The 20,148-nt window shown below is 54.3% G+C and overlaps 7 non-coding genes across 7 annotated transcripts; all 7 read left to right on the top strand.

Moving 5' to 3' along the window:
* The first annotated feature begins 2,231 nt into the window (after positions 1 to 2,231).
* On the top strand, positions 2,232 to 2,312 carry LOC130847082 (small nucleolar RNA SNORD115). The gene has a single exon (XR_009051876.1). It is a non-coding gene; the product is annotated as a small nucleolar RNA SNORD115 (small nucleolar RNA).
* A 2,505-nt stretch (positions 2,313 to 4,817) lies between these two features.
* On the top strand, positions 4,818 to 4,898 carry LOC130846903 (small nucleolar RNA SNORD115). The gene has a single exon (XR_009051698.1). It is a non-coding gene; the product is annotated as a small nucleolar RNA SNORD115 (small nucleolar RNA).
* A 2,505-nt stretch (positions 4,899 to 7,403) lies between these two features.
* On the top strand, positions 7,404 to 7,484 carry LOC130847081 (small nucleolar RNA SNORD115). The gene has a single exon (XR_009051875.1). It is a non-coding gene; the product is annotated as a small nucleolar RNA SNORD115 (small nucleolar RNA).
* A 2,505-nt stretch (positions 7,485 to 9,989) lies between these two features.
* On the top strand, positions 9,990 to 10,070 carry LOC130846902 (small nucleolar RNA SNORD115). Its single transcript, XR_009051697.1, has one exon. It is a non-coding gene; the product is annotated as a small nucleolar RNA SNORD115 (small nucleolar RNA).
* Positions 10,071 to 12,575: 2,505 nt separating this feature from the next.
* Positions 12,576 to 12,656, top strand: LOC130846906 (small nucleolar RNA SNORD115). The gene has a single exon (XR_009051701.1). It is a non-coding gene; the product is annotated as a small nucleolar RNA SNORD115 (small nucleolar RNA).
* Positions 12,657 to 15,161: 2,505 nt separating this feature from the next.
* LOC130847427 (small nucleolar RNA SNORD115) lies at positions 15,162 to 15,242 on the top strand. Its single transcript, XR_009052191.1, has one exon. It is a non-coding gene; the product is annotated as a small nucleolar RNA SNORD115 (small nucleolar RNA).
* A 2,505-nt stretch (positions 15,243 to 17,747) lies between these two features.
* On the top strand, positions 17,748 to 17,828 carry LOC130847426 (small nucleolar RNA SNORD115). The gene has a single exon (XR_009052190.1). It is a non-coding gene; the product is annotated as a small nucleolar RNA SNORD115 (small nucleolar RNA).
* The last annotated feature ends 2,320 nt before the right edge of the window (positions 17,829 to 20,148 follow it).

Below are 20,148 nucleotides of genomic sequence, written 5' to 3'. Positions count from 1 at the left end.
GGCCAAGCCTTGGAATGGACTCACCACAGCCAGAATGTTCCGCAGTGAGTGGCTCTTTTGGTTGCTACCGATAGGCCCCAGAGAATTTTGAACTATGGGCTGGCCGCCCTCACAGCAGGCAGTACAGGGTAGTCTTTTGGCAACCTCCTGCCTACCAAGGAGGAATGTCTGCTGCTGCCCCAAATTTATGGGCTCACATCTGGTGCACTCACATGCCTTCATTAGAGCTGTATTCTAGTCAGAGAGCACATCGAGGCAGTGTTTTCTTCCTTGGCCCCAGGCGGAACATCTCTAGAGACCTCTGTGCACCTAGCGCCAGAGTATGATCACCAACTGAGGGAATGGTCCCTTGTGGTGTGTGCTTTATGGCTTCCCAAAACCTGTCAGTAGGGAAGGCTCATGCCCCCTGCCTAGAGATGGTGAGAGGCAGGCAGGAGCCCATCCTCAGGTGCTTGGAGGCAGGATGCTGCTGGTTATTTCAAGGGCTGGAAGCCATGCCGTGGTCTTCAATGGGGTTGTGCCAGGACTCTGTGAGGGATCATGGTGCTTTGTTGGAGCCACTTGATCCGAATGGGGCCTCTGATGGGGTCTGCATGCATACACAGGACCATAGCTTCTCCTGGGTTGGTCGTCCTCTCCCGAAGCCACTGGTTTGTCAGAGAGCCCCCTCCAGAGGAGAAAAGGCTTCTGGGTGTCCATTCCCCCATGAAGGCTTTGCAGAGCCCTTGGGCATCCCGTTATCATGTCCATCGTGAGGCCCTGTTGACCTGAAGGGGAGGGGTGGTCCCGGGATGTGGGCTGAGGAGGGTGTAGCTGCATGGCTGTTGTTTGGTGGCCTTGCACGGGCCACAGTAGGGAATGCTGCCACAGAAGAAATTGGCCCTGTTTGGGAATCTCTGTGGTCCCCAAGGAGGAATGCTTGACATGGCTCCCCATCCACCAGATCGGAATGCAGGCCTTGAAATTCAACTCGATTGACCTGAAGTGTAGTAAGACTGACCATGGAGGCACCATTTCATGACGTGTTGCCCTGGGGAGCAACCACGCAGATCTCTGTGCATGTCGAGGCAGAGCACGAGGATGGACTGAGCTTATGGTCAGTTGTGGGGTGTGCTTGAGTGACTTCCAAGAAGTGTTGGTTGGGAGGATGTGGGGCCAGGCCTGGAGGTGGTGAGAGGCAACAAGGACCCTTGATCAGGGACTTGGCAGCTAGATGCTCTTGGCTTTGTGAGAGCTGAAGGGCTGGTCCCTTGCTGGAATGGGGTTTCCCAGGTCTCTGTGAGGGATCATGGGCCCTCAGATAGGCCAGTTTTCTCAGACAGGCCCTTTCATGGGTTCTGCATACAGATACAGGCCTGTGGCATCTCTTGGGCTGGCCTTCCTCTACGGGAGCCACTGCCTACCAAGAGAGCTCCCTCCAGCTCCTGTGAATGTCCACTGTGTGGGACATAAAGGCCTCATTGTCTGGGTGTTGTGCACATGGACAAGCCGAGTGTGACATCGGCCAGCACACGCTTGCCCACACCAGGGTCGGGCCCAGAGGAATGTCTCCATTCCCCCCAGAAACACCCCCAGGGTTTTCCCCACCAAGCAGACCTGGTGCCAGGCCTTGTGCTGCCTGGAGGATCCATGAGGCTAGTCCTTCCCTGGGGAGACATATACGTACTGGTTATTTCATCTGCCCCTGACACAGTATTAAGGTACATAAGATGGCATTGATCCACCTGTCCACTCATGCCTTCATCTTTGTAAGTATGGATGGATGGAGGGAGTGAGCCAAGGACGAGGGTCAAAGGGGAGGGAGCTAGAGCATTCTGGAGGAAGGGAGGCAGGAAGGAAGCTATGTAGGGAGCTGTTTGTATGCGTTTCAGCTATGTGTTCCTGTCTCTGCGTGGAGGTACATTTGGGCCCTATGTTCCTGGATGTATTGCTGCAGGTATTTCTTGTAGCATCATTCGATGCATGAGCGTGTGGCACACACGTGCCCCAATGCATCTAGCATGGAGTTGGAGTTCTCACAGCTGTCCTTCTCACCTCTTGGCAGCCAACGTCCCCAGAGAAATGAAGATCTGTGTTTGGCCTATGTTCCCTAGGGCAATCACCATGAGCCTTGGCCCAGCACGTGGATTCGACAGAATGGCACATCCCTTCAGGCATCCTTCTTTCCAGGAAGCATCTGAGGTAAGCCTTCACATGTGGCAGGGCGCAGGTGAGTGAGGAGGGCCTCAGTTGTGTCGAGGATGAGAACTCATATGGTCCTGAAGAGAGCTGATGACCAAAAAATCATGCTCAATAGGATTACGCTGAGGCCTAACAGAGGGATCCAGGGGCAGGATGGCCTGCATTTTTGGTCCATTGCAGAGCCCTGGGTGTGGGTGTGTGTGTGGGTTTGGGTGTGGGTGTTGGAGCAGCCTCTCACTCGAGGAAATCCCTTGAGACTCCTCCCAGTGTAGATGGCTTCCACATATCCAAGATGTGTTGCCACCTTTGGTTTTCTATCCTGCTCCATAGTGCCAGGGCCCACATGTTCTGAAGCCATGGGTGGAGTCTTTCCTTAAGCCTTTCTGCTTTGAATTTTGTGTTTCAGGCCAAGCCTTGGAATGGACTCACCACAGCCAGAATGTTCCGCAGTGAGTGGCTCTTTTGGTTGCTTCCGATAGGCCCCAGAGAATTTTGAACTATGGGCTGGCCACCCTCACAGCAGGCAGTACAGGGTAGTCTTTTGGCAACCTCCTGCCTACCAAGGAGGAATGTCTGCTGCTGCCCCAAATTTATGGGCTAACATCTGGTGCACTTACGTGCCTTCATTAGAGCTGTATTCTATTCAGAGAGCGCATCGAGGCAATGTTTTCTTCCTTGGTCCCAGGCGGAACATCTCTAGAGCCCTCTGTGCACCTAGTGCCAGAGTATGATCACCAACTGAGGGAATGGTCCCTTGTGGTGTGTGCTTTATGGCTTCCCAAAACCTGTCAGTAGGGAAGGCTCATGCCCCCTGCCTAGAGATGGTGAGAGGCAGGCAGGAGCCCATCCTCAGGTGCTTGGAGGCAGGATGCTGCTGGTTATTTCAAGGGCTGGAAGCCATGCCGTGGTCTTCAATGGGGTTGTGCCAGGACTCTGTGAGGGATCATGGTGCTTTGTTGGAGCCACTTGATCCGAATGGGGCCTCTGATGGGGTCTGCATGCATACACAGGACCATAGCTTCTCCTGGGTTGGTCGTCCTCTCCGGAAGCCACTGGTTTGTCAGAGAGCCCCCTCCAGAGGAGAAAAGGCTTCTGGGTGTCCATTCCCCCATGAAGGCTTTGCAGAGCCCTTGGGCATCCCGTTATCATGTCCATCGTGAGGCCCTGTTGACCTGAAGGGGAGGGGTGGTCCCGGGATGTGGGCTGAGGAGGGTGTAGCTGCATGGCTGCTGTTTGGTGGCCTTGCACGGGCCACAGTAGGGAATGCTGCCACAGAAGAAATTGGCCCTGTTTGGGAATCTCTGTGGTCCCCAAGGAGGAATGCTTGACATGGCTCCCCATCCACCAGATCGGAATGCGGGCCTTGAAATTCAACTCGATTGACCTGAAGTGTAGTAAGAATGACCATGGAGGCACCATTTCATGACGTGTTGCCCTGGGGAGCAACCACGCAGATCTCTGTGCATGTCGAGGCAGAGCACGAGGATGGACTGAGCTTATGGTCAGTTGTGGGGTGTGCTTGAGTGACTTCCAAGAAGTGTTGGTTGGGAGGATGTGGGGCCAGGCCTGGAGGTGGTGAGAGGCAACAAGGACCCTTGATCAGGGACTTGGCAGCTAGATGCTCTTGGCTTTGTGAGAGCTGAAGGGCTGGTCCCTTGCTGGAATGGGGTTTCCCAGGTCTCTGTGAGGGATCATGGGCCCTCAGATAGGCCAGTTTTCTCAGACAGGCCCTTTCATGGGTTCTGCATACAGATACAGGCCTGTGGCATCTCTTGGGCTGGCCTTCCTCTACGGGAGCCACTGCCTACCAAGAGAGCTCCCTCCAGCTCCTGTGAATGTCCACTGTGTGGGACATAAAGGCCTCATTGTCTGGGTGTTGTGCACATGGACAAGCCGAGTGTGACATCGGCCAGCACACGCTTGCCCACACCAGGGTCGGGCCCAGAGGAATGTCTCCATTCCCCCCAGAAACACCCCCAGGGTTTTCCCCACCAAGCAGACCTGGTGCCAGGCCTTGTGCTGCCTGGAGGATCCATGAGGCTAGTCCTTCCCTGGGGAGACATATACGTACTGGTTATTTCATCTGCCCCTGACACAGTATTAAGGTACATAAGATGGCATTGATCCACCTGTCCACTCATGCCTTCATCTTTGTAAGTATGGATGGATGGAGGGAGTGAGCCAAGGACGAGGGTCAAAGGGGAGGGAGCTAGAGCATTCTGGAGGAAGGGAGGCAGGAAGGAAGCTATGTAGGGAGCTGTTTGTATGCGTTTCAGCTATGTGTTCCTGTCTCTGCGTGGAGGTACATTTGGGCCCTATGTTCCTGGATGTATTGCTGCAGGTATTTCTTGTAGCATCATTCGATGCATGAGCGTGTGGCACACACGTCCCCCAATGCATCTAGCATGGAGTTGGAGTTCTCACAGCTGTCCTTCTCACCTCTTGGCAGCCAACGTCCCCAGAGAAATGAAGATCTGTGTTTGGCCTATGTTCCCTAGGGCAATCACCATGAGCCTTGGCCCAGCACGTGGATTCGACAGAATGGCACATCCCTTCAGGCATCCTTCTTTCCAGGAAGCATCTGAGGTAAGCCTTCACATGTGGCAGGGCGCAGGTGAGTGAGGAGGGCCTCAGTTGGGTCGATGATGAGAACTCATATGGTCCTGAAGAGAGCTAATGACCAAAAAATCATGCTCAATAGGATTACGCTGAGGCCTAACAGAGGGATCCAGGGGCAGGATGGCCTGCATTTTTGGTCCATTGCAGAGCCCTGGGTGTGGGTGTGTGTGTGGGTTTGGGTGTGGGTGTTGGAGCAGCCTCTCGCTCGAGGAAATCCCTTGAGACTCCTCCCAGTGTAGATGGCTTCCACATATCCAAGATGTGTTGCCACCTTTGGTTTTCTATCCTGCTCCATAGTGCCAGGGCCCACATGTTCTGAAGCCATGGGTGGAGTCTTTCCTTAAGCCTTTCTGCTTTGAATTTTGTGTTTCAGGCCAAGCCTTGGAATGGACTCACCACAGCCAGAATGTTCCGCAGTGAGTGGCTCTTTTGGTTGCTACCAATAGGCCCCAGAGAATTTTGAACTATGGGCTGGCCACCCTCACAGCAGGCAGTACAGGGTAGTCTTTTGGCAACCTCCTGCCTACCAAGGAGGAATGTCTGCTGCTGCCCCAAATTTATGGGCTCACATCTGGTGCACTCACATGCCTTCATTAGAGCTGTATTCTAGTCAGAGAGCACATCGAGGCAGTGTTTTCTTCCTTGGCCCCAGGGGGAACATCTCTAGAGACCTCTGTGCACCTAGCGCCAGAGTATGATCACCAACTGAGGGAATGGTCCCTTGTGGTGTGTGCTTTATGGCTTCCCAAAACCTGTCAGCAGGGAAGGCTCATGCCCCCTGCCTAGAGATGGTGAGAGGCAGGCAGGAGCCCATCCTCAGGTGCTTGGAGGCAGGATGCTGCTGGTTATTTCAAGGGCTGGAAGCCATGCCCTGGTCTTCAGTGGGGTTGTGCCAGGACTCTGTGAGGGATCATGGTGCTTTGTTGGAGCCACTTGATCCGAATGGGGCCTCTGATGGGGTCTGCATGCATACACAGGACCATAGCTTCTCCTGGGTTGGTCGTCCTCTCCCGAAGCCACTGGTTTGTCAGAGAGCCCCCTCCAGAGGAGAAAAGGCTTCTGGGTGTCCATTCCCCCATGAAGGCTTTGCAGAGCCCTTGGGCATCCCGTTATCATGTCCATCGTGAGGCCCTGTTGACCTGAAGGGGAGGGGTGGTCCCGGGATGTGGGCTGAGGAGGGTGTAGCTGCATGGCTGTTGTTTGGTGGCCTTGCACGGGCCACAGTAGGGAATGCTGCCACAGAAGAAATTGGCCCTGTTTGGGAATCTCTGTGGTCCCCAAGGAGGAATGCTTGACATGGCTCCCCATCCACCAGATCGGAATGCAGGCCTTGAAATTCAACTCGATTGACCTGAAGTGTAGTAAGAATGACCATGGAGGCACCATTTCATTACGTGTTGCCCTGGGGAGCAACCACGCAGATCTCTGTGCATGTCGAGGCAGAGCACGAGGATGGACTGAGCTTATGGTCCGTTGTGGGGTGTGCTTGAGTGACTTCCAAGAAGTGTTGGTTGGGAGGATGTGGGGCCAGGCCTGGAGGTGGTGAGAGGCAACAAGGACCCTTGATCAGGGACTTGGCAGCTAGATGCTCTTGGCTTTGTGAGAGCTGAAGGGCTGGTCCCTTGCTGGAATGGGGTTTCCCAGGTCTCTGTGAGGGATCATGGGCCCTCAGATAGGCCAGTTTTCTCAGACAGGCCCTTTCATGGGTTCTGCATACAGATACAGGCCTGTGGCATCTCTTGGGCTGGCCTTCCTCTACGGGAGCCACTGCCTACCAAGAGAGCTCCCTCCAGCTCCTGTGAATGTCCACTGTGTGGGACATAAAGGCCTCATTGTCTGGGTGTTGTGCACATGGACAAGCCGAGTGTGACATCGGCCAGCACACGCTTGCCCACACCAGGGTCGGGCCCAGAGGAATGTCTCCATTCCCCCCAGAAACACCCCCAGGGTTTTCCCCACCAAGCAGACCTGGTGCCAGGCCTTGTGCTGCCTGGAGGATCCATGAGGCTAGTCCTTCCCTGGGGAGACATATACGTACTGGTTATTTCATCTGCCCCTGACACAGTATTAAGGTACATAAGATGGCATTGATCCACCTGTCCACTCATGCCTTCATCTTTGTAAGTATGGATGGATGGAGGGAGTGAGCCAAGGACGAGGGTCAAAGGGGAGGGAGCTAGAGCATTCTGGAGGAAGGGAGGCAGGAAGGAAGCTATGTAGGGAGCTGTTTGTATGCGTTTCAGCTATGTGTTCCTGTCTCTGCGTGGAGGTACATTTGGGCCCTATGTTCCTGGATGTATTGCTGCAGGTATTTCTTGTAGCATCATTCGATGCATGAGCGTGTGGCACACACGTGCCCCAATGCATCTAGCATGGAGTTGGAGTTCTCACAGCTGTCCTTCTCACCTCTTGGCAGCCAACGTCCCCAGAGAAATGAAGATCTGTGTTTGGCCTATGTTCCCTAGGGCAATCACCATGAGCCTTGGCCCAGCACGTGGATTCGACAGAATGGCACATCCCTTCAGGCATCCTTCTTTCCAGGAAGCATCTGAGGTAAGCCTTCACATGTGGCAGGGCGCAGGTGAGTGAGGAGGGCCTCAGTTGTGTCGAGGATGAGAACTCATATGGTCCTGAAGAGAGCTGATGACCAAAAAATCATGCTCAATAGGATTACGCTGAGGCCTAACAGAGGGATCCAGGGGCAGGATGGCCTGCATTTTTGGTCCATTGCAGAGCCCTGGGTGTGGGTGTGTGTGTGGGTTTGGGTGTGGGTGTTGGAGCAGCCTCTCACTCGAGGAAATCCCTTGAGACTCCTCCCAGTGTAGATGGCTTCCACATATCCAAGATGTGTTGCCACCTTTGGTTTTCTATCCTGCTCCATAGTGCCAGGGCCCACATGTTCTGAAGCCATGGGTGGAGTCTTTCCTTAAGCCTTTCTGCTTTGAATTTTGTGTTTCAGGCCAAGCCTTGGAATGGACTCACCACAGCCAGAATGTTCCGCAGTGAGTGGCTCTTTTGGTTGCTACCGATAGGCCCCAGAGAATTTTGAACTATGGGCTGGCCACCCTCACAGCAGGCAGTACAGGGTAGTCTTTTGGCAACCTCCTGCCTACCAAGGAGGAATGTCTGCTGCTGCCCCAAATTTATGGGCTAACATCTGGTGCACTCACGTGCCTTCATTAGAGCTGTATTCTATTCAGAGAGCGCATCGAGGCAATGTTTTCTTCCTTGGTCCCAGGCGGAACATCTCTAGAGCCCTCTGTGCACCTAGTGCCAGAGTATGATCACCAACTGAGGGAATGGTCCCTTGTGGTGTGTGCTTTATGGCTTCCCAAAACCTGTCAGTAGGGAAGGCTCATGCCCCCTGCCTAGAGATGGTGAGAGGCAGGCAGGAGCCCATCCTCAGGTGCTTGGAGGCAGGATGCTGCTGGTTATTTCAAGGGCTGGAAGCCATGCCGTGGTCTTCAATGGGGTTGTGCCAGGACTCTGTGAGGGATCATGGTGCTTTGTTGGAGCCACTTGATCCGAATGGGGCCTCTGATGGGGTCTGCATGCATACACAGGACCATAGCTTCTCCTGGGTTGGTCGTCCTCTCCGGAAGCCACTGGTTTGTCAGAGAGCCCCCTCCAGAGGAGAAAAGGCTTCTGGGTGTCCATTCCCCCATGAAGGCTTTGCAGAGCCCTTGGGCATCCCGTTATCATGTCCATCGTGAGGCCCTGTTGACCTGAAGGGGAGGGGTGGTCCCGGGATGTGGGCTGAGGAGGGTGTAGCTGCATGGCTGCTGTTTGGTGGCCTTGCACGGGCCACAGTAGGGAATGCTGCCACAGAAGAAATTGGCCCTGTTTGGGAATCTCTGTGGTCCCCAAGGAGGAATGCTTGACATGGCTCCCCATCCACCAGATCGGAATGCGGGCCTTGAAATTCAACTCGATTGACCTGAAGTGTAGTAAGAATGACCATGGAGGCACCATTTCATTACGTGTTGCCCTGGGGAGCAACCACGCAGATCTCTGTGCATGTCGAGGCAGAGCACGAGGATGGACTGAGCTTATGGTCCGTTGTGGGGTGTGCTTGAGTGACTTCCAAGAAGTGTTGGTTGGGAGGATGTGGGGCCAGGCCTGGAGGTGGTGAGAGGCAACAAGGACCCTTGATCAGGGACTTGGCAGCTAGATGCTCTTGGCTTTGTGAGAGCTGAAGGGCTGGTCCCTTGCTGGAATGGGGTTTCCCAGGTCTCTGTGAGGGATCATGGGCCCTCAGATAGGCCAGTTTTCTCAGACAGGCCCTTTCATGGGTTCTGCATACAGATACAGGCCTGTGGCATCTCTTGGGCTGGCCTTCCTCTACGGGAGCCACTGCCTACCAAGAGAGCTCCCTCCAGCTCCTGTGAATGTCCACTGTGTGGGACATAAAGGCCTCATTGTCTGGGTGTTGTGCACATGGACAAGCCGAGTGTGACATCGGCCAGCACACGCTTGCCCACACCAGGGTCGGGCCCAGAGGAATGTCTCCATTCCCCCCAGAAACACCCCCAGGGTTTTCCCCACCAAGCAGACCTGGTGCCAGGCCTTGTGCTGCCTGGAGGATCCATGAGGCTAGTCCTTCCCTGGGGAGACATATACGTACTGGTTATTTCATCTGCCCCTGACACAGTATTAAGGTACATAAGATGGCATTGATCCACCTGTCCACTCATGCCTTCATCTTTGTAAGTATGGATGGATGGAGGGAGTGAGCCAAGGACGAGGGTCAAAGGGGAGGGAGCTAGAGCATTCTGGAGGAAGGGAGGCAGGAAGGAAGCTATGTAGGGAGCTGTTTGTATGCGTTTCAGCTATGTGTTCCTGTCTCTGCGTGGAGGTACATTTGGGCCCTATGTTCCTGGATGTATTGCTGCAGGTATTTCTTGTAGCATCATTCGATGCATGAGCGTGTGGCACACACGTCCCCCAATGCATCTAGCATGGAGTTGGAGTTCTCACAGCTGTCCTTCTCACCTCTTGGCAGCCAACGTCCCCAGAGAAATGAAGATCTGTGTTTGGCCTATGTTCCCTAGGGCAATCACCATGAGCCTTGGCCCAGCACGTGGATTCGACAGAATGGCACATCCCTTCAGGCATCCTTCTTTCCAGGAAGCATCTGAGGTAAGCCTTCACATGTGGCAGGGCGCAGGTGAGTGAGGAGGGCCTCAGTTGGGTCGATGATGAGAACTCATATGGTCCTGAAGAGAGCTAATGACCAAAAAATCATGCTCAATAGGATTACGCTGAGGCCTAACAGAGGGATCCAGGGGCAGGATGGCCTGCATTTTTGGTCCATTGCAGAGCCCTGGGTGTGGGTGTGTGTGTGGGTTTGGGTGTGGGTGTTGGAGCAGCCTCTCGCTTGAGGAAATCCCTTGAGACTCCTCCCAGTGTAGATGGCTTCCACATATCCAAGATGTGTTGCCACCTTTGGTTTTCTATCCTGCTCCATAGTGCCAGGGCCCACATGTTCTGAAGCCATGGGTGGAGTCTTTCCTTAAGCCTTTCTGCTTTGAATTTTGTGTTTCAGGCCAAGCCTTGGAATGGACTCACCACAGCCAGAATGTTCCGCAGTGAGTGGCTCTTTTGGTTGCTACCAATAGGCCCCAGAGAATTTTGAACTATGGGCTGGCCACCCTCACAGCAGGCAGTACAGGGTAGTCTTTTGGCAACCTCCTGCCTACCAAGGAGGAATGTCTGCTGCTGCCCCAAATTTATGGGCTCACATCTGGTGCACTCACATGCCTTCATTAGAGCTGTATTCTAGTCAGAGAGCACATCGAGGCAGTGTTTTCTTCCTTGGCCCCAGGGGGAACATCTCTAGAGACCTCTGTGCACCTAGCGCCAGAGTATGATCACCAACTGAGGGAATGGTCCCTTGTGGTGTGTGCTTTATGGCTTCCCAAAACCTGTCAGCAGGGAAGGCTCATGCCCCCTGCCTAGAGATGGTGAGAGGCAGGCAGGAGCCCATCCTCAGGTGCTTGGAGGCAGGATGCTGCTGGTTATTTCAAGGGCTGGAAGCCATGCCCTGGTCTTCAGTGGGGTTGTGCCAGGACTCTGTGAGGGATCATGGTGCTTTGTTGGAGCCACTTGATCCGAATGGGGCCTCTGATGGGGTCTGCATGCATACACAGGACCATAGCTTCTCCTGGGTTGGTCGTCCTCTCCCGAAGCCACTGGTTTGTCAGAGAGCCCCCTCCAGAGGAGAAAAGGCTTCTGGGTGTCCATTCCCCCATGAAGGCTTTGCAGAGCCCTTGGGCATCCCGTTATCATGTCCATCGTGAGGCCCTGTTGACCTGAAGGGGAGGGGTGGTCCCGGGATGTGGGCTGAGGAGGGTGTAGCTGCATGGCTGTTGTTTGGTGGCCTTGCACGGGCCACAGTAGGGAATGCTGCCACAGAAGAAATTGGCCCTGTTTGGGAATCTCTGTGGTCCCCAAGGAGGAATGCTTGACATGGCTCCCCATCCACCAGATCGGAATGCAGGCCTTGAAATTCAACTCGATTGAACTGAAGTGTAGTAACACTGAGCATGGAGGCACCATTTCATTACGTGTTGCCCTGGGGAGCAACCACGCAGATCTCTGTGCATGTCGAGGCAGAGCACGAGGATGGACTGAGCTTATGGTCCGTTGTGGGGTGTGCTTGAGTGACTTCCAAGAAGTGTTGGTTGGGAGGATGTGGGGCCAGGCCTGGAGGTGGTGAGAGGCAACAAGGACCCTTGATCAGGGACTTGGCAGCTAGATGCTCTTGGCTTTGTGAGAGCTGAAGGGCTGGTCCCTTGCTGGAATGGGGTTTCCCAGGTCTCTGTGAGGGATCATGGGCCCTCAGATAGGCCAGTTTTCTCAGACAGGCCCTTTCATGGGTTCTGCATACAGATACAGGCCTGTGGCATCTCTTGGGCTGGCCTTCCTCTACGGGAGCCACTGCCTACCAAGAGAGCTCCCTCCAGCTCCTGTGAATGTCCACTGTGTGGGACATAAAGGCCTCATTGTCTGGGTGTTGTGCACATGGACAAGCCGAGTGTGACATCGGCCAGCACACGCTTGCCCACACCAGGGTCGGGCCCAGAGGAATGTCTCCATTCCCCCCAGAAACACCCCCAGGGTTTTCCCCACCAAGCAGACCTGGTGCCAGGCCTTGTGCTGCCTGGAGGATCCATGAGGCTAGTCCTTCCCTGGGGAGACATATACGTACTGGTTATTTCATCTGCCCCTGACACAGTATTAAGGTACATAAGATGGCATTGATCCACCTGTCCACTCATGCCTTCATCTTTGTAAGTATGGATGGATGGAGGGAGTGAGCCAAGGACGAGGGTCAAAGGGGAGGGAGCTAGAGCATTCTGGAGGAAGGGAGGCAGGAAGGAAGCTATGTAGGGAGCTGTTTGTATGCGTTTCAGCTATGTGTTCCTGTCTCTGCGTGGAGGTACATTTGGGCCCTATGTTCCTGGATGTATTGCTGCAGGTATTTCTTGTAGCATCATTCGATGCATGAGCGTGTGGCACACACGTCCCCCAATGCATCTAGCATGGAGTTGGAGTTCTCACAGCTGTCCTTCTCACCTCTTGGCAGCCAACGTCCCCAGAGAAATGAAGATCTGTGTTTGGCCTATGTTCCCTAGGGCAATCACCATGAGCCTTGGCCCAGCACGTGGATTCGACAGAATGGCACATCCCTTCAGGCATCCTTCTTTCCAGGAAGCATCTGAGGTAAGCCTTCACATGTGGCAGGGCGCAGGTGAGTGAGGAGGGCCTCAGTTGGGTCGATGATGAGAACTCATATGGTCCTGAAGAGAGCTGATGACCAAAACATCATGCTCAATAGGATTACGCTGAGGCCTAACAGAGGGATCCAGGGGCAGGATGGCCTGCATTTTTGGTCCATTGCAGAGCCCTGGGTGTGGGTGTGTGTGTGGGTTTGGGTGTGGGTGTTGGAGCAGCCTCTCGCTCGAGGAAATCCCTTGAGACTCCTCCCAGTGTAGATGGCTTCCACATATCCAAGATGTGTTGCCACCTTTGGTTTTCTATCCTGCTCCATAGTGCCAGGGCCCACATGTTCTGAAGCCATGGGTGGAGTCTTTCCTTAAGCCTTTCTGCTTTGAATTTTGTGTTTCAGGCCAAGCCTTGGAATGGACTCACCACAGCCAGAATGTTCCGCAGTGAGTGGCTCTTTTGGTTGCTACCGATAGGCCCCAGAGAATTTTGAACTATGGGCTGGCCACCCTCACAGCAGGCAGTACAGGGTAGTCTTTTGGCAACCTCCTGCCTACCAAGGAGGAATGTCTGCTGCTGCCCCAAATTTATGGGCTAACATCTGGTGCACTTACGTGCCTTCATTAGAGCTGTATTCTAGTCAGAGAGCGCATCGAGGCAATGTTTTCTTCCTTGGTCCCAGGCGGAACATCTCTAGAGCCCTCTGTGCACCTAGTGCCAGAGTATGATCACCAACTGAGGGAATGGTCCCTTGTGGTGTGTGCTTTATGGCTTCCCAAAACCTGTCAGTAGGGAAGGCTCATGCCCCCTGCCTAGAGATGGTGAGAGGCAGGCAGGAGCCCATCCTCAGGTGCTTGGAGGCAGGATGCTGCTGGTTATTTCAAGGGCTGGAAGCCATGCCGTGGTCTTCAATGGGGTTGTGCCAGGACTCTGTGAGGGATCATGGTGCTTTGTTGGAGCCACTTGATCCGAATGGGGCCTCTGATGGGGTCTGCATGCATACACAGGACCATAGCTTCTCCTGGGTTGGTCGTCCTCTCCGGAAGCCACTGGTTTGTCAGAGAGCCCCCTCCAGAGGAGAAAAGGCTTCTGGGTGTCCATTCCCCCATGAAGGCTTTGCAGAGCCCTTGGGCATCCCGTTATCATGTCTATCGTGAGGCCCTGTTGACCTGAAGGGGAGGGGTGGTCCCGGGATGTGGGCTGAGGAGGGTGTAGCTGCATGGCTGCTGTTTGGTGGCCTTGCACGGGCCACAGTAGGGAATGCTGCCACAGAAGAAATTGGCCCTGTTTGGGAATCTCTGTGGTCCCCAAGGAGGAATGCTTGACATGGCTCCCCATCCACCAGATCGGAATGCGGGCCTTGAAATTCAACTCGATTGACCTGAAGTGTAGTAAGAATGACCATGGAGGCACCATTTCATTACGTGTTGCCCTGGGGAGCAACCACGCAGATCTCTGTGCATGTCGAGGCAGAGCACGAGGATGGACTGAGCTTATGGTCAGTTGTGGGGTGTGCTTGAGTGACTTCCAAGAAGTGTTGGTTGGGAGGATGTGGGGCCAGGCCTGGAGGTGGTGAGAGGCAACAAGGACCCTTGATCAGGGACTTGGCAGCTAGATGCTCTTGGCTTTGTGAGAGCTGAAGGGCTGGTCCCTTGCTGGAATGGGGTTTCCCAGGTCTCTGTGAGGGATCATGGGCCCTCAGATAGGCCAGTTTTCTCAGACAGGCCCTTTCATGGGTTCTGCATACAGATACAGGCCTGTGGCATCTCTTGGGCTGGCCTTCCTCTACGGGAGCCACTGCCTACCAAGAGAGCTCCCTCCAGCTCCTGTGAATGTCCACTGTGTGGGACATAAAGGCCTCATTGTCTGGGTGTTGTGCACATGGACAAGCCGAGTGTGACATCGGCCAGCACACGCTTGCCCACACCAGGGTCGGGCCCAGAGGAATGTCTCCATTCCCCCCAGAAACACCCCCAGGGTTTTCCCCACCAAGCAGACCTGGTGCCAGGCCTTGTGCTGCCTGGAGGATCCATGAGGCTAGTCCTTCCCTGGGGAGACATATACGTACTGGTTATTTCATCTGCCCCTGACACAGTATTAAGGTACATAAGATGGCATTGATCCACCTGTCCACTCATGCCTTCATCTTTGTAAGTATGGATGGATGGAGGGAGTGAGCCAAGGACGAGGGTCAAAGGGGAGGGAGCTAGAGCATTCTGGAGGAAGGGAGGCAGGAAGGAAGCTATGTAGGGAGCTGTTTGTATGCGTTTCAGCTATGTGTTCCTGTCTCTGCGTGGAGGTACATTTGGGCCCTATGTTCCTGGATGTATTGCTGCAGGTATTTCTTGTAGCATCATTCGATGCATGAGCGTGTGGCACACACGTCCCCCAATGCATCTAGCATGGAGTTGGAGTTCTCACAGCTGTCCTTCTCACCTCTTGGCAGCCATCGTCCCCAGAGAAATGAAGATCTGTGTTTGGCCTATGTTCCCTAGGGCAATCACCATGAGCCTTGGCCCAGCACGTGGATTCGACAGAATGGCACATCCCTTCAGGCATCCTTCTTTCCAGGAAGCATCTGAGGTAAGCCTTCACATGTGGCAGGGCGCAGGTGAGTGAGGAGGGCCTCAGTTGGGTCGATGATGAGAACTCATATGGTCCTGAAGAGAGCTGATGACCAAAAAATCATGCTCAATAGGATTACGCTGAGGCCTAACAGAGGGATCCAGGGGCAGGATGGCCTGCATTTTTGGTCCATTGCAGAGCCCTGGGTGTGGGTGTGGTTGTGGGTTTGGGTGTGGGTGTTGGAGCAGCCTCTCGCTCGAGGAAATCCCTTGAGACTCCTCCCAGTGTAGATGGCTTCCACATATCCAAGATGTGTTGCCACCTTTGGTTTTCTATCCTGCTCCATAGTGCCAGGGCCCACATGTTCTGAAGCCATGGGTGGAGTCTTTCCTTAAGCCTTTCTGCTTTGAATTTTGTGTTTCAGGCCAAGCCTTGGAATGGACTCACCACAGCCAGAATGTTCCGCAGTGAGTGGCTCTTTTGGTTGCTACTGATAGGCCCCAGAGAATTTTGAACTATGGGCTGGCCGCCCTCACAGCAGGCAGTACAGGGTAGTCTTTTGGCAACCTCCTGCCTACCAAGGAGGAATGTCTGCTGCTGCCCCAAATTTATGGGCTCACATCTGGTGCACTCACATGCCTTCATTAGAGCTGTATTCTAGTCAGAGAGCACATCGAGGCAGTGTTTTCTTCCTTGGCCCCAGGCGGAACATCTCTAGAGACCTCTGTGCACCTAGCGCCAGAGTATGATCACCCACTGAGGGAATGGTCCCTTGTGGTGTGTGCTTTATGGCTTCCCAAAACCTGTCAGTAGGGAAGGCTCATGCCCCCTGCCTAGAGATGGTGAGAGGCAGGCAGGAGCCCATCCTCAGGTGCTTGGAGGCAGGATGCTGCTGGTTATTTCAAGGGCTGGAAGCCATGCCGTGGTCTTCAATGGGGTTGTGCCAGGACTCTGTGAGGGATCATGGTGCTTTGTTGGAGCCACTTGATCCGAATGGGGCCTCTGATGGGGTCTGCATGCATACACAGGACCATAGCTTCTCCTGGGTTGGTCGTCCTCTCCCGAAGCCACTGGTTTGTCAGAGAGCCCCGTCCAGAGGAGAAAAGGCTTCTGGGTGTCCATTCCCCCATGAAGGCTTTGCAGAGCCCTTGGGCATCCCGTTATCATGTCCATCGTGAGGCCCTGTTGACCTGAAGGGGAGGGGTGGTCCCGGGATGTGGGCTGAGGAGGGTGTAGCTGCATGGCTGTTGTTTGGTGGCCTTGCACGGGCCACAGTAGGGAATGCTGCCACAGAAGAAATTGGCCCTGTTTGGGAATCTCTGTGGTCCCCAAGGAGGAATGCTTGACATGGCTCCCCATCCACCAGATCGGAATGCAGGCCTTGAAATTCAACTCGATTGACCTGAAGTGTAGTAAGAATGACCATGGAGGCACCATTTCATTACATGTTGCCCTGGGGAGCAACCACGCAGATCTCTGTGCATGTCGAGGCAGAGCACGAGGATGGACTGAGCTTATGGTCCGTTGTGGGGTGTGCTTGAGTGACTTCCAAGAAGTGTTGGTTGGGAGGATGTGGGGCCAGGCCTGGAGGTGGTGAGAGGCAACAAGGACCCTTGATCAGGGACTTGGCAGCTAGATGCTCTTGGCTTTGTGAGAGCTGAAGGGCTGGTCCCTTGCTGGAATGGGGTTTCCCAGGTCTCTGTGAGGGATCATGGGCCCTCAGATAGGCCAGTTTTCTCAGACAGGCCCTTTCATGGGTTCTGCATACAGATACAGGCCTGTGGCATCTCTTGGGCTGGCCTTCCTCTACGGGAGCCACTGCCTACCAAGAGAGCTCCCTCCAGCTCCTGTGAATGTCCACTGTGTGGGACATAAAGGCCTCATTGTCTGGGTGTTGTGCACATGGACAAGCCGAGTGTGACATCGGCCAGCACACGCTTGCCCACACCAGGGTCGGGCCCAGAGGAATGTCTCCATTCCCCCCAGAAACACCCCCAGGGTTTTCCCCACCAAGCAGACCTGGTGCCAGGCCTTGTGCTGCCTGGAGGATCCATGAGGCTAGTCCTTCCCTGGGGAGACATATACGTACTGGTTATTTCATCTGCCCCTGACACAGTATTAAGGTACATAAGATGGCATTGATCCACCTGTCCACTCATGCCTTCATCTTTGTAAGTATGGATGGATGGAGGGAGTGAGCCAAGGACGAGGGTCAAAGGGGAGGGAGCTAGAGCATTCTGGAGGAAGGGAGGCAGGAAGGAAGCTATGTAGGGAGCTGTTTGTATGCGTTTCAGCTATGTGTTCCTGTCTCTGCGTGGAGGTACATTTGGGCCCTATGTTCCTGGATGTATTGCTGCAGGTATTTCTTGTAGCATCATTCGATGCATGAGCGTGTGGCACACACGTCCCCCAATGCATCTAGCATGGAGTTGGAGTTCTCACAGCTGTCCTTCTCACCTCTTGGCAGCCATCGTCCCCAGAGAAATGAAGATCTGTGTTTGGCCTATGTTCCCTAGGGCAATCACCATGAGCCTTGGCCCAGCACGTGGATTCGACAGAATGGCACATCCCTTCAGGCATCCTTCTTTCCAGGAAGCATCTGAGGTAAGCCTTCACATGTGGCAGGGCGCAGGTGAGTGAGGAGGGCCTCAGTTGGGTCGATGATGAGAACTCATATGGTCCTGAAGAGAGCTGATGACCAAAAAATCATGCTCAATAGGATTACGCTGAGGCCTAACAGAGGGATCCAGGGGCAGGATGGCCTGCATTTTTGGTCCATTGCAGAGCCCTGGGTGTGGGTGTGTGTGTGGGTTTGGGTGTGGGTGTTGGAGCAGCCTCTCGCTCGAGGAAATCCCTTGAGACTCCTCCCAGTGTAGATGGCTTCCACATATCCAAGATGTGTTGCCACCTTTGGTTTTCTATCCTGCTCCATAGTGCCAGGGCCCACATGTTCTGAAGCCATGGGTGGAGTCTTTCCTTAAGCCTTTCTGCTTTGAATTTTGTGTTTCAGGCCAAGCCTTGGAATGGACTCACCACAGCCAGAATGTTCCGCAGTGAGTGGCTCTTTTGGTTGCTACTGATAGGCCCCAGAGAATTTTGAACTATGGGCTGGCCGCCCTCACAGCAGGCAGTACAGGGTAGTCTTTTGGCAACCTCCTGCCTACCAAGGAGGAATGTCTGCTGCTGCCCCAAATTTATGGGCTCACATCTGGTGCACTCACATGCCTTCATTAGAGCTGTATTCTAGTCAGAGAGCACATCGAGGCAGTGTTTTCTTCCTTGGCCCCAGGCGGAACATCTCTAGAGACCTCTGTGCACCTAGCGCCAGAGTATGATCACCCACTGAGGGAATGGTCCCTTGTGGTGTGTGCTTTATGGCTTCCCAAAACCTGTCAGTAGGGAAGGCTCATGCCCCCTGCCTAGAGATGGTGAGAGGCAGGCAGGAGCCCATCCTCAGGTGCTTGGAGGCAGGATGCTGCTGGTTATTTCAAGGGCTGGAAGCCATGCCGTGGTCTTCAATGGGGTTGTGCCAGGACTCTGTGAGGGATCATGGTGCTTTGTTGGAGCCACTTGATCCGAATGGGGCCTCTGATGGGGTCTGCATGCATACACAGGACCATAGCTTCTCCTGGGTTGGTCGTCCTCTCCGGAAGCCACTGGTTTGTCAGAGAGCCCCGTCCAGAGGAGAAAAGCCTTCTGGGTGTCCATTCCCCCATGAAGGCTTTGCAGAGCCCTTGGGCATCCCGTTATCATGTCCATCGTGAGGCCCTGTTGACCTGAAGGGGAGGGGTGGTCCCGGGATGTGGGCTGAGGAGGGTGTAGCTGCATGGCTGTTGTTTGGTGGCCTTGCACGGGCCACAGTAGGGAATGCTGCCACAGAAGAAATTGGCCCTGTTTGGGAATCTCTGTGGTCCCCAAGGAGGAATGCTTGACATGGCTCCCCATCCACCAGATCGGAATGCAGGCCTTGAAATTCAACTCGATTGACCTGAAGTGTAGTAAGAATGACCATGGAGGCACCATTTCATTACGTGTTGCCCTGGGGAGCAACCACGCAGATCTCTGTGCATGTCGAGGCAGAGCACGAGGATGGACTGAGCTTATGGTCCGTTGTGGGGTGTGCTTGAGTGACTTCCAAGAAGTGTTGGTTGGGAGGATGTGGGGCCAGGCCTGGAGGTGGTGAGAGGCAACAAGGACCCTTGATCAGGGACTTGGCAGCTAGATGCTCTTGGCTTTGTGAGAGCTGAAGGGCTGGTCCCTTGCTGGAATGGGGTTTCCCAGGTCTCTGTGAGGGATCATGGGCCCTCAGATAGGCCAGTTTTCTCAGACAGGCCCTTTCATGGGTTCTGCATACAGATACAGGCCTGTGGCATCTCTTGGGCTGGCCTTCCTCTACGGGAGCCACTGCCTACCAAGAGAGCTCCCTCCAGCTCCTGTGAATGTCCACTGTGTGGGACATAAAGGCCTCATTGTCTGGGTGTTGTGCACATGGACAAGCCGAGTGTGACATCGGCCAGCACACGCTTGCCCACACCAGGGTCGGGCCCAGAGGAATGTCTCCATTCCCCCCAGAAACACCCCCAGGGTTTTCCCCACCAAGCAGACCTGGTGCCAGGCCTTGTGCTGCCTGGAGGATCCATGAGGCTAGTCCTTCCCTGGGGAGACATATACGTACTGGTTATTTCATCTGCCCCTGACACAGTATTAAGGTACATAAGATGGCATTGATCCACCTGTCCACTCATGCCTTCATCTTTGTAAGTATGGATGGATGGAGGGAGTGAGCCAAGGACGAGGGTCAAAGGGGAGGGAGCTAGAGCATTCTGGAGGAAGGGAGGCAGGAAGGAAGCTATGTAGGGAGCTGTTTGTATGCGTTTCAGCTATGTGTTCCTGTCTCTGCGTGGAGGTACATTTGGGCCCTATGTTCCTGGATGTATTGCTGCAGGTATTTCTTGTAGCATCATTCGATGCATGAGCGTGTGGCACACACGTCCCCCAATGCATCTAGCATGGAGTTGGAGTTCTCACAGCTGTCCTTCTCACCTCTTGGCAGCC

The sequence above is a fragment of the Hippopotamus amphibius genome, chromosome 2 (genome assembly GCF_030028045.1).
Source record: "Hippopotamus amphibius kiboko isolate mHipAmp2 chromosome 2, mHipAmp2.hap2, whole genome shotgun sequence".
In the NCBI taxonomy this organism is placed as follows: Eukaryota; Metazoa; Chordata; class Mammalia; order Artiodactyla; family Hippopotamidae; genus Hippopotamus; species Hippopotamus amphibius.
This window is presented reverse-complemented; position numbering and strand designations above follow the sequence as displayed.